This window comes from Ursus arctos, unplaced genomic scaffold, assembly GCF_023065955.2.
Source record: "Ursus arctos isolate Adak ecotype North America unplaced genomic scaffold, UrsArc2.0 scaffold_3, whole genome shotgun sequence".
NCBI lineage: Eukaryota > Metazoa > Chordata > Mammalia > Carnivora > Ursidae > Ursus > Ursus arctos.
The window spans coordinates 98,534,658-98,552,281 of NW_026622985.1; the positions used below are offsets into that span (position 1 = coordinate 98,534,658).

The 17,624-nt window shown below is 42.0% G+C and overlaps 1 protein-coding gene across 1 annotated transcript in view; it reads left to right on the top strand.

Annotated features, from left to right (window-relative positions):
* DPP6 (dipeptidyl peptidase like 6) overlaps positions 1-17,624 on the top strand; it is an 883,822-nt gene that overhangs the window by 63,239 nt on the left and 802,959 nt on the right. The gene's annotated exons all lie outside the window — the stretch shown is intronic.

Genomic DNA, 17,624 nt, shown 5'->3' on the forward strand with positions numbered 1-17,624 from the left:
GTGTTTTGTTGGTTGGTTGGTTGTTTTCCTGACCTTGCTTCCTCCTGTGTGCTAGGGAGCATCAGTATCCGTATGAACCTTGATCTAACTTCGTGCAGTTCTTTCCTTCAAGGGTTATTACCTATCCCTACTTTTAAGGAATCTTGAGAACCATGAAATTGTGTTTCTTTTAAATTTTTCCCAGAGTTAACCAGGTTAGTCTGATATGTTACCTTACCATTATTAACATCAGAATTACCCAATTCAGTATTTTAGTTCATGAACTCTCTCTTGAGCTGTGTTTCATAGTGTTGTTATTTCTATCCTTTAAAATTCTATTTTGCTCCCTATATTTTTATTTCTATACCTTCTCTTTGGATATTTTTCTAATTTGGCTTTTCAGTTTTGACAGTCCTCTTATTCTCTTGTCATGCTTTCAATTATCTTTTAAAACACATTAAGCCTCGTCATTTCATTTGATAATTCCATTCTCTTCCATATCTTGGGATCTGATATATAAGGGGAGGGTTGCTTCTTTTGATTTTAATTTATGGTGGCTTATTTCTTTATGTTTATTTGAGTTTTTTATTGTAAGTTTTTCCTCCCTGTGGAACTTTCATCTATAGGAATGTCTTGAGCATGGACATTAAGGTGCATTCCTGAAGTGACAAATTTGTTGTATTCTATCAAAATATGGGGAGGGGGGACATATCCAGAATTGGATTGCTTTAAGTTTATGTCTGGCTTGATGTTTATGGGACCCACAGTTAATGTGAATGGAAACTCTAAACCCAGAGGTGTTTAGGAGTAATTAGTAGAGATACACTTTTTTCTTTTTTGAAATGCCATGAGAGTGAAGTTTCTTCCAGAGGTCTGTTTACCAATTTTGCTGTCCATGGAAGCTTTCCTATCTGCTTTTACTTGAGGCATTTCAGACTGTGGTTTTGGGTACGTAAAGGCTCTGACTTCTTTTTTCTATGTGCTTGGAGAATGTTCTCATCACCAGTGTGAAACATCCTTCCTTGTGCATGGCCCTGCTGCTCACCTTGTCTTCCAGTTCGTTTCAAGGCAGCATGCCTCGCCCCTCTTCTCCTTGTTTGCATCTGCTGGGGTCTTCTTTACAGACCTTTATTATCATCTCTCCTATACCACTTAATTTTCTATTATCTTGAGTGAAAAATCAAAGTTAATTTGTTTTCCATTTACAGCGACTCCTCTGTTACTTGGTGGATAAATTTGGACCCATTAGTAATGACTGGGAGTATTAATATTTTGGACACATGCCTCCTCTGTTATTTTGTGCTTCCTCCTTTTAATACTTCCCAGTTGCTTATTTTTTCCCTTCTTGTATTATTATCTATTGCTGTATAACAATACCACCGTATTTGGTGGCTTAAACAACACATGTTTATTTTCCCAGTTTCCGTGGGTCATGGGTCCTCACAGCTTATGCGCTCCTGTCCTCAGGCTCTCACAAGCCTGCAATCCAGATGTCTGCTATGGCCGGGGGTCTCATCTGAGGCTTCATGGGAGAAGGATCCACCCCCAAGCTCACATGGTCACTGGCAACACTCAATTCCTGGTGGGGTGTTGGACCGATGGGTTTTTCTTTTTAACACTTTGGATTATTTATATTTTGCATTCCTGCTGGTCACCCATCCTTCCCCAACAGTGTCTACAGTTGATCAGATTATATATGCTTTTTCCAAAGAAGTCAAGGTTATTTAGTTCATAATATTACATATGAAAAAAAAGTATTAGTGCAGATCTGGGATATGGATGTCATCAAGAGATGCACTAGCCAGGAATCGTTCACTGTGGAATCATATCTGATCCTACCCTAGGAGCAGCACACTGTACGTTTTATCACTTACTTCTGAGTCCATATATAAACACACTGGCCCTGTGTCCCATTCTCAAAGGACTTCTGTTTGCTAACTACTGGAATAATTAATTTAAGTTCAAGTATTAATGACTACTGATGGCATTCTATGTAATCATCCAAACCACATTTTCAAAACTGAGGCCTCTGTGCCTTAAGCCAAGGGAACAAGCAATGTGAGGCTTATTGACTCCTTAAGAGGATCAATCTGCCACACATAGAATGTCTTCTAAGCAGGGTCATTGGCCCCAGACAAGTCATGATATATAGAGTTGGAACTTCTTTAACTGAAAATGCCAAAACACAATTGTCTTCAAAATATCTAACCTATTTTGGACTTTCTATCACCTAATTTGTTGCCTCTCTCCATTTACTTTGCGAGCGTAGAAAATAGTGATGAAAATTATAACAAATGCTCCAAATCAATTCCTTTTCTGTTGCAAGATTTTAAAAATGGAAATGATTTGTCTCCTTACAAGACCACATTTTTAGGTTACAAACTAGACTAAAGCTTTCATTAAAAATTTTAATTGTTTCTCCTTTCAAACAGGTTAAGCCAAATACTTAGTGTGTAGTTTTTGGAAAACATTGTACATAATTCCAATTTATGCTTATTAGTATGTGTGTCCTTACAACTCAGGAATTCCCTCTCTATCTCTTTGCTTGTGTGTGTGTGTGTGTGTGTGTGTGCGTGTGTGTATGTGTGTGTAAAATTGCTGGCACCAATTGCTATAGTCAATATTTAAAGTGCTAAGCTCAACACAAAATCTAAAATTCTATCGGAAAGGAGCTATTTCTACCACTTGAAAAATGTCCTATCTGCCCAGCCCCTGCGCACAGCTTTCTAGCTGTGACTTTGGAACAAAGCCATGATTCTTCTACCGGAAAATGTTTGGGGATAGACTTTGAATGTTAAGTCATTTGGGATGATGTTTTTTTCACTTCGTGCTAGCATCAACTGTTTGTGCAGTATTAAGACATCAGTTAAACTAAAGCAAATGCAAAATAGATATTATAGCTAGACTTAATGCTGATGCTTAGCATACAAGCACATCTCTAGAATACTTCCTTACAGAGATGTGGCTGTGGAGATTTTAGCAGTGTTGGGTTTGCCTGGTCTAATGCAGATCAATCCACATGGTACTAAAACCTCACTGAGGACACTGCCACATATTTGAAATCTGTGATCATTTGGACGTGGTCAAAGTAGATTGTCCTTTGTATAAAAGATGAACTGGTTCATGAAGTAAATTAATTGTATGAAAATATTCCAGATTGGTTCCCAGTTGACTGCAGGGTTCTCTCTTGCTCTAAAATTGTGATGTGATTTTTTTTCAAGCACCATTTACATACTGATGTGTGTACTCCATCTCATTCTAATTAGTCATTTACATACGCCTACTAAGGACAGCGTAGGAGACGCTCCTCCAGCCTCGATGGAGCTGTGGGTTTTTCTCTTTTCGTTGCTTCTTCCTCTTCCCCTCCCCCTTCTTGCTTGAAAATAACAAGATCATTTTCTATGTGATCAGCTGAGAGACAGATGCATTTGAATCGAAGTGAACCGATTAACGGCGATGTATGGTCACGGTGTTTAGAAGAAGACGGCACAGATGAACCTCCAGGGACGTCACGCCAGGGCGTGGTCCTGCGCAGCCAGGTGTGGGGGAGCACAGGGATGCTGGTGGCAGCACAGATTTCTGCAGGGCGGGTCTGGAGGGGGCCCAAGACTGGACGCGTGTTCTCAACCTCCTCCTTCCCGCCTGTCTTCTATGATTGTACCTCCCACCCCTGCCTCCCCCGGCTTGCACAAAAGGCTCCAAATGACTGTGTGAGTCATGTGTGGGTATTTCCAAGAACCGCTGGCGTCCTCTGAAAGCCCTGTCCGTGAGGACATTTCCAGCTTGCTGTGTGAGGATGCCAGTCCTCTGCTCCCATTCACAATAATTCTCCACATGCTGCTTTGGAGACCTTGGCTTTTTTTTTTTTTCCTTCAGCTTTAAGCAGAAATGTTTAATGCAGATGAGATTTTTATTTCCTTTTCCGTATACAGGAGTCACTGAACGCGAGTGCGAAAGAACTGGCTTGATATGGTGGAGTTAACAGAGACAGTACATAATTATCATTATCCGCGACAATTAAGGCAGCGTCAGGCTGTGTTGTGACAGTTTATTGTGGTGTGTGGTGATGCCGTAAAGTGATATTTATACCCCCGTGACTGCTCTGCCATTCAGAATTTCATAACTATATAAATGCATTCTGTGGATAGAGCATATGTCTTCAGCATTTCCCTAGTAGGCTGCATCTTTAAACTGGGAATGCGGCCCACAAAATGAGAATAAATCCATAGCATAGATCAGAGGATAAAAAGCTGCACGATGATGAATGAAATCTCCCAGTGCCGTCGGGGTGTTAGAACCTGTAGGTACAGGACCTGTGGTCAGCGTGGCTGAGGGACCAGACGCACAGAGGCCAGGCTGGGAAGAGAAGGGGGAGCAGGCACATTAGGGAAGGGGCTCTGTGATGGGCTGAATGTGTCTCCTTAAAATTTGTATGTGGAAACCTACCCCAAGGATACAGCCTTTGGGAGGTCAGATGAGGTCCCCAAGGTGGAGCCCGTGTGAGTGCTTTGATGTCCTTCTAATAGGAGTCCCAGAGAGCTTGCTCCCTGCCAGGGGGAGGACACAACACAGGGGAGAAATCCCAAGTCTGCAGCTCAGAAGTGGCCCTCCCCAGACGCTGAATCCACTGGCTCCTTGTTCTTGGACTTCCAGCCTCCAGAACGATGAGAAATAAATGTCTGTTGTTTCTAAGCCGCCCGGCCTGAGGCATTTTGTTAAGGCAGCCCAAACAGACGAAGACTTGGCCTGACTGTTCATGCAGTTCAGACTGGGGAAACGTATTCCAGCCTTGACTCAAAGCTGGAATCAGACAAGTCCGGGCGGCTAGCATCCAAGGGAACCCAGTGAGGCCGATGATTGGATGTCAGTGACGGGGTAAAGAACCAGGGTTTCCACGACAGATGGCCTTCTAGACCACAGCATGCAGGAGAGCGTGAGATGTGAGAGCTGAAATCAGCATTCTGAGCGCACGGGATAGAAATTCCAGGACACACATACACTGTGGGAATTCTGGCTCCGCCACTGACAAGTGGTATCATCCTGTTTCCCATCCCCCCCCCCCCCGGGGAGACACGCCGCCAGCACCTGCTGATAGGGCGGGCTGTTGCTAGGGTTAAGCTGGCTAGGTATGAGAGCACTCAGGGGGCATGTCTGTTATGTTGTTACCACTACATGGGGTTGCTGTTGAGAGTTAAGCTAGCTAGGTATGAAAGCACGCAGGGGGCGTGTCTGTTACATCGTTACCACTGCATGGGGTTGCTGTTGTTACTGTCATTTTATTGTACAAATCAGTGTTGTTATTCTCAGACAATGGAAGATGGAACCATCTGTTTCAGTGTATTTAGATTTTTAGAAGAAGACCACTATCTCAGTCTAAAGGAATGACTTACCAGAAATTAAATCTCAAGTACTTTGGCATTTTGGGGAATCTTCACCACACTGGGGGATGTGGGGCTGTCCAAGGACCCCCTCGCCCCCTCCTGGTGCCTCTTCACTCTCCTCCAGCATCTCAGCATGCCGGGAGGCTGACTTGCATAGATGGCATCCTTGCCCTGTGGCTTCTCCCGGGGTTGGGCTGAAGGGAGGCACTGGCAGGAGGGGGAGGGCATGGGAGCAAGGGCAGAGGTTTTTCCCCATACCCTTCCCCCCAGTTCCCTGAAGACCATGGCTTCTGTCGGGCAGCCTTGGCACCCAGCCGCCCTTCCTGGGATCCGGCCTCTGCTCCCCAGTTACGAGCCCCTGGTACAGCACAGTGCTTGGGTGGTTTTCCCAATCTTGCCTGCACCTTTAAAAACTCTCTTCATTAGCCTTTCCTCCATTTCCCAGTGTGAGTGTGCCTTCTACTTCCTGCCCTGGCTGCTTCTGTGGTCCTTTAAACCACATCCTGTGGTTTCTTTTTGTTTTGTTTTGTTTAGATTTTATTTATTTATTCGACAGAGATAGAGACAGCCAGCGAGAGAGGGAACACAAGCAGGGGGAGTGGGAGAGGAAGAAGCAGGCTCATAGCGGAGGAGCCTGATGTGGGGCTTGATCCCTTAACGCTGGGACCACGCCCTGAGCTGAAGGCAGACGCTTAAGGACTGCGCCACCCAGGCGCCCCCATCCTGTGGTTTCTAAGCTACTGGGGGAATATTCTACTTCCTTCTCTTCTTTCCTTGCCACCTGAGACAGCTGACAGTTTAACCTTTGGCATTTGGATACTCAGACACGCCCCTAATAGACAAAGCAGGGGGAGGGAAATTAATGCTCTGTGCCTACGTATCCCTGTTTAATTATGGAGAATATGTTAATTTTTAAAAGCATTACCGAGATGCTTAGTAAAGTAGCAGGTGTTACAAAATTGCATTTTTATTATCCTTCCCTGTATCAGACATGGAAATTATGGTCTCTACCACAATTTCACTACTTACTAAATGTTCCTCGTCAGTTATCACAGATAAATGCTTCTTTTAAAATCATATGTAGACAATTAGAAACTTTTAGGTTAATTAATTTTCTCTATTAGGAGAAAAGACTTACATAAAGGGAGTGGGACTAAGGTGATGCTGTGATAAGACTACTTTTTTTTTATTATTGAATTCTTCAATGTAGACAGATGGCATAACCCAAAGGACAATTTGGTGGTAGCAACTCTTTAGAGAAGAGGTCCTAAAAGGAAACTTTTTTTTTTTTTTTCCTCACACACAAAACAGTTCTAACACCAAATATTGGGGAGGGGGTACTTTCCACAGCAACCAGTTCTTCGGATGTCTGGATACCAGCAAGGCGTCCTACACCTCAGCTCAGTCTTGCTACTAAGTAGCTGGAGCTAGCACAGACCCCACAAATGCAGGGCTCGGTCCCGTAAGACCTTGCCCCCCTGCAGGCACCAGTTGCAAATCCCCAGGTTAGCGGTATTTCTCTCCAAGTTGACTACCAACTGAGAGCCCGTGACGCCCTTCTCAGGTTCAGCGATGTAATATAATGCCTCAAAGAACTCTGTGCAATGCTGTACTTACATTTACTCATTTCTTATAAAGGATGTAATAGAGGATATGCGTGGGTAGCCAGATGAAGACGTACGTAGGGCAGGGTGTGGGGAAAGGACACCCAGTTTCCCTGCCCCTCAGGCACGTCCCTCTCCCTGGACCTCCATGTGTTCATCAGCCTGGAGGCTCTCCAGACCCCTTTGGTTAGAGTTTTTTATGGAGTCTAATAATAATGATGATTATTTTTAATCGCGGTATGATGGACATACAGCATTATGTTTCGGGTATATAACATAATGACAAATATTTGTAGATGTTGCAAAATGATCACCACAGTAAGTTCAGTTAACATTTGTCACCGTACACAGTTACAGAATATTTTTCTTATGTTGAGAACTTTCAATATTTATTCTCTTAGCAACTCTCAAATATATAGTTCAGTATTATTAATTATAGCTGCCATGCTTCACATTACAACCCCATGACTTGTTTATCTTGTACCTGGAAGTGTGTACCTTTTGACTCCCTGCACCCACTTTGCCCATCTCTGACCCCCTGCCTTTGGCAGCTCTCCAGTCTGTTCTCTGTATGGTTGAGCTTTTTTTAAAAAAAATTTCTATTTTTTTAAGATTTCACATATAAGATTATACAGTATTTATCTTTCTCTGTCTGATTTATTTCCTTTAGCATGGTCCACCCAAAATTTCATTCTTTATCCATTCGGCCATCTGTAGACATTTAGGTTGTTTCCCTGTCTTGTGAATAATGCTGCAGTGAACATTGGGGTGCAGATACCTTTTCAAGTTAGTGTTTCTGTTTTCTTCGAGTAAGTGCCCAGAAGTGGAATTCCTGGATCATATGGTAGTTCTGTCTTTAATTTTTTGAGGAACCTTCATACTGTTCTCCATAGCAGTTGCACCAACTTACGTTCCCACTGACAGCCTTACCACACTTGTTATTTCTTGTATTTTCCACAATGCCTTTGAAGCAGGTATAAGGTCCTATCTCATTGCGGTTTTGATTTGCATTTCCCTGATGATTAGGGATGTCGAACGTCTTTTCACGTAGCTGTAGGCCATCTATATGTCTTGTTGAGAAAATGTCTATTCAGATCCTGTACCCATTTTTAAAATCAAATTGTTTATTTTTGCTGTTGAGTTGTAGGAGTTCTTTATATATTTGGGATATTTCCCCTTATTAGATATGATTCACAAATATTTTCTCACATTTAGTCAGTTGCCTTTTCATTTTGTTGCTGGTTCCCTTTGCTCTGCAAGACCTGTTTAATTTGATGTACTCCCACCTGGTTGGGTTGGGTTGGGTTTGGTTTTGCTTTTCTTACCATTTCTTTTGGTGTCAAATCCAAAAACAATAATCACCAAGGCTGATGTTAAGGAATTTATCACCTATGTTTTCTTCTAGAAGCTTTATGGCTTCAGGTCTTACATCAAGTCTTTAATCCATTTTGACTTACAGTGTTTTGTACGGTGTAAGAACGTGGTCCAGTTTCATTTTTTGCATGTTGCTGTCCAGTTTTCCCAGCACTATTCATTGAACAGACCGCCTTTTCTCTATTGTATATTCTTGGTTCCTTGGCCATAATTAATTGACTATATAATTGTGGGTTTACTTCTGGGTTTTCTATTCTTTTCCATTGGTCTGTGTGTCTGTTTTTTGCCAGTACCAACTGTTTAATTACTATAGTTTTGTAGTATAGGTTGAAATCGGGGTGCGTGGTACCTCCACCTTTGTTCTTTCTCAAGATTGTTTTGGCTAGGGGCTCCTCGGTGGCTCAGTCAGTTAAGCATCTGCCTTCATCTCAGGTCATGCTCCTGGAGTCCTGGGATGGAGCCCTGCCTAGGGCTCCCTGCTCAGTGGGGAGCCTGCTTCTCCCTCTGCCCCTACCCCTGCTCATGCTCTCTTTCTCTCTCAAATAAATACATAAAATCTTTTTTAAAAAAAAGATTGTTTTGGTTATTTGGGTCATTTGTGCTTCCACAAAAATTTAAAAATTGTTCTGTGGAAAAATGCCATTGGGATTTTGATAGGGATTGCATTGAATCTGCTGTTGTTTTGGGGAGTGTGGACATTTTAACAATATTAATTCTTCCAGTGGAATCCATGGGTGTTGAATATTTTTCCATTTCTTTGTGTCTTCTTCAGTTTCTTTTATCATTGTCAAGTTTTCAGTGTATAACTCTTTTACCTCCTTGGTTAAATTTATTCCTATTTTATTCTTTTTGATGTGATTATAAATGGGATTATATTTTTAATTTCTCTTTATGCTAGTTCATTATTGGTGTATAGAAATGCAAAAGATTTCTGTATATTGATTTTGCATTTTGCAAATTTACCGATTTAATTTTTTCTAATAGTTTTTTGGTGGAATCTTCAGGGTTTTCTATATATAGTATGATGTCATCTGCAAATAGTGACAGTTTTACTTCTTCCTTTTCAATTTGGATGCTTTTTATTTTTTTCTTCTTGCCCAATTGCCGTGGCTAGGACTTCCCATACTATGTTGAGTAAAAGTGGCCAGAGTGGACATCTTTGTCTCATTTCTGATCTCATAGGAAAAGCTTTCAGCTTTTCACCATTGAGTTTGATGTTAGCTATGTGTTGTCCTATGTGGCCTTCATTACGTTGAGGCACATTATCTCCATTCCTACTTTATTGAGAAGTCATTTTGGACTTGAGAAATAAAGGGAAAGAGAGGGATAAAAAGAACAGGCAGAAAAATTATTTAAAAATAGGATGGAGTTATAATAGATGAAGTTGGAAAAGATGAAATAAAAATTTAAAATACAAAAGAAAGAAGGGAGGGAGGGAGGGAGAGTAGGAAGGAAGGGAGGAAGGGAGGTAGGTTGGTAGGAAGAGCCTATATCTTTCATAACTCTTGCCGACCTACCAAAGCTGGGAGAATATAAAAGGGCTGTGATCATTTGCCCACAGCCATTAGCCCGCCAACATCAAAGTCAGATCTGATACAGGTTCTCCAGCATCTCAACTCTACATTTCTGATCGTGTGTCTGTCATCTTTAACAACAGCTAATGCCATTTTAGTTGTCACCTTCACTTCACTCAGAGTGGACTGACCTCACAAAATAGACCCAGCTAATTCTCAACTTAAAGTCTGGGGTTTGTCTTTTGCTTTGTTTTTAGAAGTTACACCTAAATAATGCCTACAATGTTAACTCCTAGACTTTTTGTTTTCCTAAGTGAAATTACAGATACAAACCCAGGGAGTTCTTATATTTGCAAAGGAAAACAAGCTAGCTTTGGTGACCTCAACATTGTTTTTTTATATTTTAGGTTTCTCCAAATATCTTAGCAAGTCAAAAGTCAATCTTAATGCACTAAAACTATTTGAAATGTATTCATAAAATTTATACAATTAAAGAAGTTTAAAACTAAACAACAAATGAATAACATGCTACTTAAAATACTTAACCTCAAGAGTCAATTTTCTTAGTGCTAAAAAATAAAAATCAATATGAGAAAAAAACAGACCAATGGGGGAAAAACGAGCAAATATTATGAGTAAACAATTTATAGAGAAATACATGTATAAGAAGATGGGTTTATCTTAAATAACGATAGCTAAGTAAGATATTTACCTTAAATGTGTTATTTCTACTTAAATAAGGTTTTGTTAGTCAATCTTTTGACACAATTAGCATTTCACATTTTATTATATAGCCGTTCCTATATGCAATTGCCTTTTATTTCCAATTTTAGTCTCTAAGTTAAAATTTAAAAACCTTCTAAGCGCAGAATCCTCCTAGGCTGTTCCTTTTCTTCACTCTTTTTAAAAACAGTTTTAATGAGATTATTTTTGTACAAGGAGGTCTACCCTTTTAAAATGTACAACTCAGTAATTTTTAGCATGTTTACAGAATTGTGCAACCATCAACTTAATCTTAGAGTATTTCATCACTCCAGAAAGAGTGTCTTTGTATCTATTTGCAATCACTTTGGATCCATGATCACCACAACCCTCCCCCCCTTCATAAATAGTCCAGTAACTACCTCTCTCTGTTTATAGATTTTCCTATTCTGTACATTTCATGTGAATGGAATCATACAATATGTAGTCTTTTGTGACTGTCTTCTTTCACTTAGCATAAAATGTTTATAAGATTCCTCTGTGCTGTAACGTGAATCAGTACTCAATTCCCTTTATGTCTGAGTAATATTACACTGTATAGAGACTTGCCATTTCATTTATCCATTCGTTGGTTGATGGACTTTTGGGTTTCTCCCCTTTGGCCTATTGTAAATACTGCTGCTCTGAACATTCATATTTTGCTCCATACAAGTTTTGGTGGGCATATGTTTTCACTTCTCTTGAGTATATACCCAGGTTGGAACTGCTGGGTCAAATGGTAACTCTATGTCTGACATTTTGAGGAACTGCCAGATTGTTTTCCATAGCAGTGGTACCATTTTATATTTCCACCGGTAACATAGTTTCCAATTTCTCCACATCCTTACCAACACTTATTATCTGACATTTTTATTATAGCAGTTTTAGTGGTTATGAAATGGCAGTTCATTGTGGCTTTGAGTTAATATTATTTTTGTTGAAAAACGAAACAGTCAAACTTATTTTTTAAATATATATGCCTGTGGCAGTTTTAGCAGGGAAGAAATAATGTGTGTTGTGTATATGCTTCAGCCATAGATCTGCAAGGGGGCTTGAAACTCCAAAACACAGGGGCGCCTGGGTGGCACAGCGGTTAAGCGTCTGCCTTCAGCTCAGGGCGTGATCCTGGCATTATGGGACCGAGCCCCACATCAGGCTCCTCTGCTATGAGCCTACTTCTTCCTCTCCCACTCACCCCTGCTTGTGTTCCCTCTCTCGCTGGCTGTCTCTATCTCTGTCGAATAAATAAATAAAATCTTTAAAAAAAAAAAAAAGAAACTCCAAAACATGTAGGATTGACTTTTTTTGATTACTGAGACAGGATGTTAGTTTACTAACAATGATTCAGGTTTTCATTTCTTTTTGGGCATGTATAATCTCAGGCTCAGTGACAAAAATTCTGGCAGAAGTCAAGATATCTATGTGTTTCCAGCTCTGTAACTGGCTGCAAAATCTTCTAAGTAAATTAAAATCCCTCTCTGCCTAAATACACTTTCTGTGTCCATTACTTTTAGTTCATAAGTGTTGGGCCATTTCTCTTCTATAAGAGATTCCACAGGAATTCTAAAATATATATTCTCCTCTGCTGGTCCCATAAAATAGATGTTATATAAGGGAATTTCACATTGCCTAAGGGTAACAGGAGTCTCATACATTTAACTTCTTTTATTTTCCAATAATTTGCTCATCTTCAAAGCTTCTTTATACAGACACTCTTAATGTATAAAAGAGCTATCAATAGTTTAAACCTTCTTACCCTTCCCCCATAGGGTATTTAATACCAACAAAATACTGCATGAGTCAAGAGGTCTTAACTGTAATTGAGTAAGAAGTCAGTATTAGCTGAGTGGTTGAAATGGGAGGGGTAGCCTAGAATGTGGAGAAGTGTAGCATGACCATGAGTATTAAATGCAGGTTCTCCATCCTCTGTTCCTCCAGTTGTCAGTGGGGGGGGGGGTATGCAGTACAACACAAGCATTATTGTTCAGAGACCAGGGTGAGGAGAAAAAAAGAGACTCCGAGCTCTGTATTTTGCTCCATGGAAGTCTGTGACCTGACGTAGAAGACCACGGCCTGTCTCATATAAAGGATTGGGTCAGAATTATTGTTTTCCTGAGAAGTTTGTGATTTCAGTGGATCCAGTAAATAACCCTGTTGAATTAAGCAAGGCCAGAGATAGAGATTAACTTAAATAATTTTCTTGACTCTTGGTCTGTCTTGGCAAACTGAAACATCGCCTGAGATAAAGGACTTCTAGTTAGATTTAGAGGATTGTTTATGTATTACACTTGGGATTTCTTGGATATATTTTCCATCAATAGAGCATGTAGAACTGGGTTTAAAAAAATATTTATTTAAAAATTGTGTGATGTCAGTTCTTCGTTGAGAGTGCAGTGGAAGAGAGACAGCAGGACAGATGCCTCTCATTCCTTGTCCATTTGTTCCAGAAACATGTGTTGAACACCTACTCTTTTTTTTTTCTTATAAGATTTACTTATCTATTTTAGAGAGAGGGAGAGCATGCACAAGTGGCAGGGAGGGCCAGAGGGAGAGGAGAGGGGAAGCAGACTCCCCTCTGAGCTCAGAGCCATCCACACACAGGGCTCAATGCGGGGCTCCATCTCACGGCCCTGAGATCATGACCTGAGCTGAGACCAAGAACCAGACGCTCAACCGACTGAGCCATCCAGATGCCCCTTGAACACCTGCTCTTTATCAGGCACAGTTTGAGAGCATGAGGGGGCAAAGAAAGCATGACATAAGATACCCTGAATGTGGGACAGGGAGGCGGACGTATAAGTGAATGTGTGAGAAGTTATAGGGGCTATTCTAGCTGCAAGCAAGCTAAGTGTTTAAGGGGCCAAGATAGCAGTTTTCACGTTTGTTAATCACTGAATTGATACTAAATGTAGTTTCCATGTCTTAGTAATGTGCCCATGCACGGTTGTGAAGGAACAGGTGGGAAATGTGTCAGGTGCGAGATGAGGTGACGTTGGACTTGCCGGTTTTATATGGATGACCCACAAACGACACTTCCCCCATCCAAACTACTTGCCACGATGTCCACATCCTTACTGTTCCTTCTCACACCGTGTGCGGGATTTCTGCACCGCCTCGCCACTTTGCCTTTGTAGGGCACATTAGAGGGGTTCATCCTGGACCCTCTGGCAGTGTTACTCTCCCCTTGAGCACCTGGACCTCGGTCCTGCCTTTCCTATAAGCCGTGGCTCACATGGCTTTCACTGCTAGTCTCAAGGTGTCTTTGCACCGCCAGCCCCGCATCCACCCCCCGCTTCCATGCGTTAGCCTTCTCAACTACTCATGCGGTTCTTCTGCCGCCTCCCCTTCCCTTGGCGCCGGGTCCCTGATGTCTACCTTTATATGCTCTGTCGAGGTATTGCAGCCATCCCCTCTTGTTTGATTTTCTCTGATATTCGCCCAAACATCCCACAGCCCTGTATGTTATATTTTTGTATCATATTTGCGTTCTCACTATTGTTGTTGTCGGTATTGTTAATTTTGTTACCTCCCACCAGATAATGTGAAGATTTTGAGGACAAGGACTGTTTCCTGTAATAAAATCACTGGGCTTGGTGTATCATTAGTGTTGCTACATATCTTCAGTTAATTTGTTTACTTCCTAAATGCTTTCTTGAATCCACTGTTACACCTGTGTATTTTGTAAAGTTAATATTGACAGCTCTCATTTTTTTCCCCAGAATATACCTTTTTGAAAATTTAAGGGTAAATCAAATTATATAGAATGAATGATATTTTTAATGCAGTAAGAAAGCTCATATTTAAACGAACGTCGTCAATGACTTAATCTGTGAGTAAAAGAATAGCTTGTGATAACAGTAATCACTGTCTTTTCCCATGCACTGTGCTGGTTAATTTTATAAGTCAACTTGACAGGGCCACGGGGTGCCCAGTCCTCGGTCAAACATGATGCTGGGTGTTTCTGCATAAGATTACCTTTGGAGGGGTGCCTGGGTGGCTCAGTTGCTAAGCGTCTGCCTTCAGCTGAGGTCATGATCCCAGGGCCCCGCGTCAGGCTCCCTGCTCAGCAGGAAGCCTGCTTCGCCCTCTTCCCCTCCCCCTATTTGTGTTCCTTCTCTCGCTGTGTCTGTCTCTGTCAAATAAGTAAATAAAATCTTCAAAAAAAAAAAAAAGATTACCACTGGAATCAGTAGACTGAGTAAAGCAGATTGCTTTCCTTGATGTGGGTGGGCCTCACCCAATCAGCTGAAGACCTGAATAGAACAAAAAAGCTTATTAAGTGGGCAGTCCTTTTTCCTGACTGCTTTGAGCTGGGACATCAGTTTTTTCCTCTCTTTGGACTCAGATGGAAACATCAGCTCTTCTTGAGTCTTGACTCTGTTGACTTGTGGACAGGAACTTAAACCATTCTCCTGGGCCTCCAGCTTGCTGACTGCAGATCTTGGGATGGGTCAGTTCATGTGAGCCAGTTCCTTAATAGAAATTTGCATATATACGTGTACACACCCTATTGGTTCCGTTTCTCTGGAGTGCCCAGACTAATAAAGCCACAGCTTTCAGACACTGGGGATTTCACACGTTGGGTTTCCTGACAGTAGAATTCACCTGGGTAAAGTCAAACCTCTTGTAAGAAGTAACGGGAAAAGAACACTAATCAAATGACATGGCAAAACTATTCTTCTGTTGTAAATCTTACCCGATGTCAATTGTGAAACTGAGTATTTTGCCAAAGTCTCAACTTAAAGCTACTTTAATCAAAGCAGTCGCTAATGCAAAGAATACATAAATTAAGGGCGAAGCAGAAAGATGGACAAACCCAGTGGCTGCACTTTGCAGGTTTGGCGAGAGACTGCCAGAGTTAAATAGACGTCCATGAATCAACAGTAAGCAAAGGTGAACAGGATGTGGGCGCTACGGAACACGACAGTCTTTGTGCTGTAACCTAACAGAAATATGATGACGAAAATGGGATAAACATGCTTTTCTTGTAGACTGGAAAGGAAACAGGAAACAAACTAAAGCCACGAGCCAATGTTGGGAGAGAGGTTCTGACGGCCAGGCCATCTTCAAATATTCCTTCACCAAATTTTCTTATAAAATTATTATCTGCAACTCATATGACAATGGAGAATCTTCCTATTTTAAGCATTTTTCCTCTTACACTCTTGGCTTCTTTCCTTCTTTGGGATCCTTTATCTGTCCAGCTTCCCACAAGTTAACGGCTAAAGGCAGATGAGTTGCAGAGTGAACAGTCACTGCTGGTTACTCAGAGTTGCTTTGCTCTGTTATTCCGGACAGCGTTCCCCCTTTATGCCTGCTTTTAGCTCCGTCATTTCTGTGGACCTTTCTGCTGAGGCCCTGCACGGATAGGACACAGGTGCCCCACACAAGGGGTTTTGTCTCACAGTTTGGTGAGTTCGGGGAAGACATTCAGTCTGCTAACAAATTTATTATTGACTTAAAGTTTAATCTATGTTATTCCACTTCCCATTGCCAGAGATAATATAAAGGAAGTTATAACAATGGCAGGTTAAAAATATTTTTGTCCCGTTCTCTTGATTTTCCCTCCCTACTCCATCATGTGGTGAGGGGATGGGGAAAGGCAAGTTGCATGGGGACAGTTCCTACTGGCCTGTTCTTGTTGGGAAAGAGGGAGGAAGGTTCCAAATGAATGAACGCAGCCTCATGTGAAGAGAAAGAACCAACTTAATGTTGCTTCAAACCAGTTTGGGTTGGTGGCATTTTTTGTCCGCAGTGGGCTGGGTTTAGTGTAAAGTTCAGTAGTACAAAGAAGATCTGCGTGGGCATTCATTTCTGGAGAAAAGTTGTCATTAAGAATCCTAACATAGAAAGTGAGCGCTTCTTTGGAAAGGGGGGGGGGTAATCAGAAGGGAGAATGAAGCATGAGAGACTATGGACTCTGGGAAACAAACTGAGGGCTTCAGAGGGGAGGGGGGTGGGGGAATGGGATAGGCTGGTGATGGGTATTAAGGAGGGCACATATTGCATGGTGCACTGGGTGTTATACGCAAGTAATGAATCATCAAACTTTACATCAAAAACCAGGGATGTACTGTATGGTGACTAACATAATATAATAAAACAATATTATTATAATAATTAAAAAAAAAGTGAGTGCTTCTTACACCTAAAGGCAGGAATGTTCTTCTGCCTTCCACTTTCCTGGCAAACAGAAATCCACGTTTTTTAAAAGCTACCTTTCAAGCATTCGGCTTTGGTTCAGCTGTTTCTTTCATCTAATCCTTAAGCCAAATCATTAGTAACAGGTAGTTTTCATGTGTAAACCAACGCTTGTGTGTGCTTATTTATACATTATGTATAATGTCCAATAGGTACATGCTTGAAAGCATTGTGGGTAATTTACATAAATTACTGTTGGAACTGCTCAGAATTTTCTGCTTCACTGTGGGTTCAAAACTGGCATCTTACTCATTCTTACACGCGATTTTTTTGTGAATGCCAAAAAAAAAAAAAATGGAAAAGCTTCTCAGACCCCTCCCAGCCTCTCACTGTTGCTGCGGCCCCCCAGACGAGGGCGCGCGCACGCGCGGACACACACACACACACACACACACACACACAAAAAACACACGTGAGTTCAAGCCTGATGCTCCCATGCCCCTTGAGGCAGCTCCAAATCCGGTTTTTGGAGCGCCCTGGTTCCTCGTGGAGGAATGCCGCGTTGTGGGGAGACATCCTCCGTCTGCTCTGGGCAGGGGCCTGGCTTGGTCAGCACTTGAATTTGACCACCCTCTGCGTGCGCGCTCTCGGGAGCGCGCGTCCTTGTGTGGTCCAGGGGGCGAACCCTAGGCGGCGATTGATAAATCCGAGAAGCGCCCAGGGGTGGGGATCGCGGAACCCAGGGCGCGGTCCCTGGGCAACCTGCCGCTTGGGGTGGAGGAATGGGAGCTGGGTTTGGGCCCGGGCGAACGCCCCAGTGGCTCCCGGGCCAGGCAGACCCATAGGCGCCGCGCTGGGCTGTAGGAGGCCGATGGGATCAGACGCGAAGA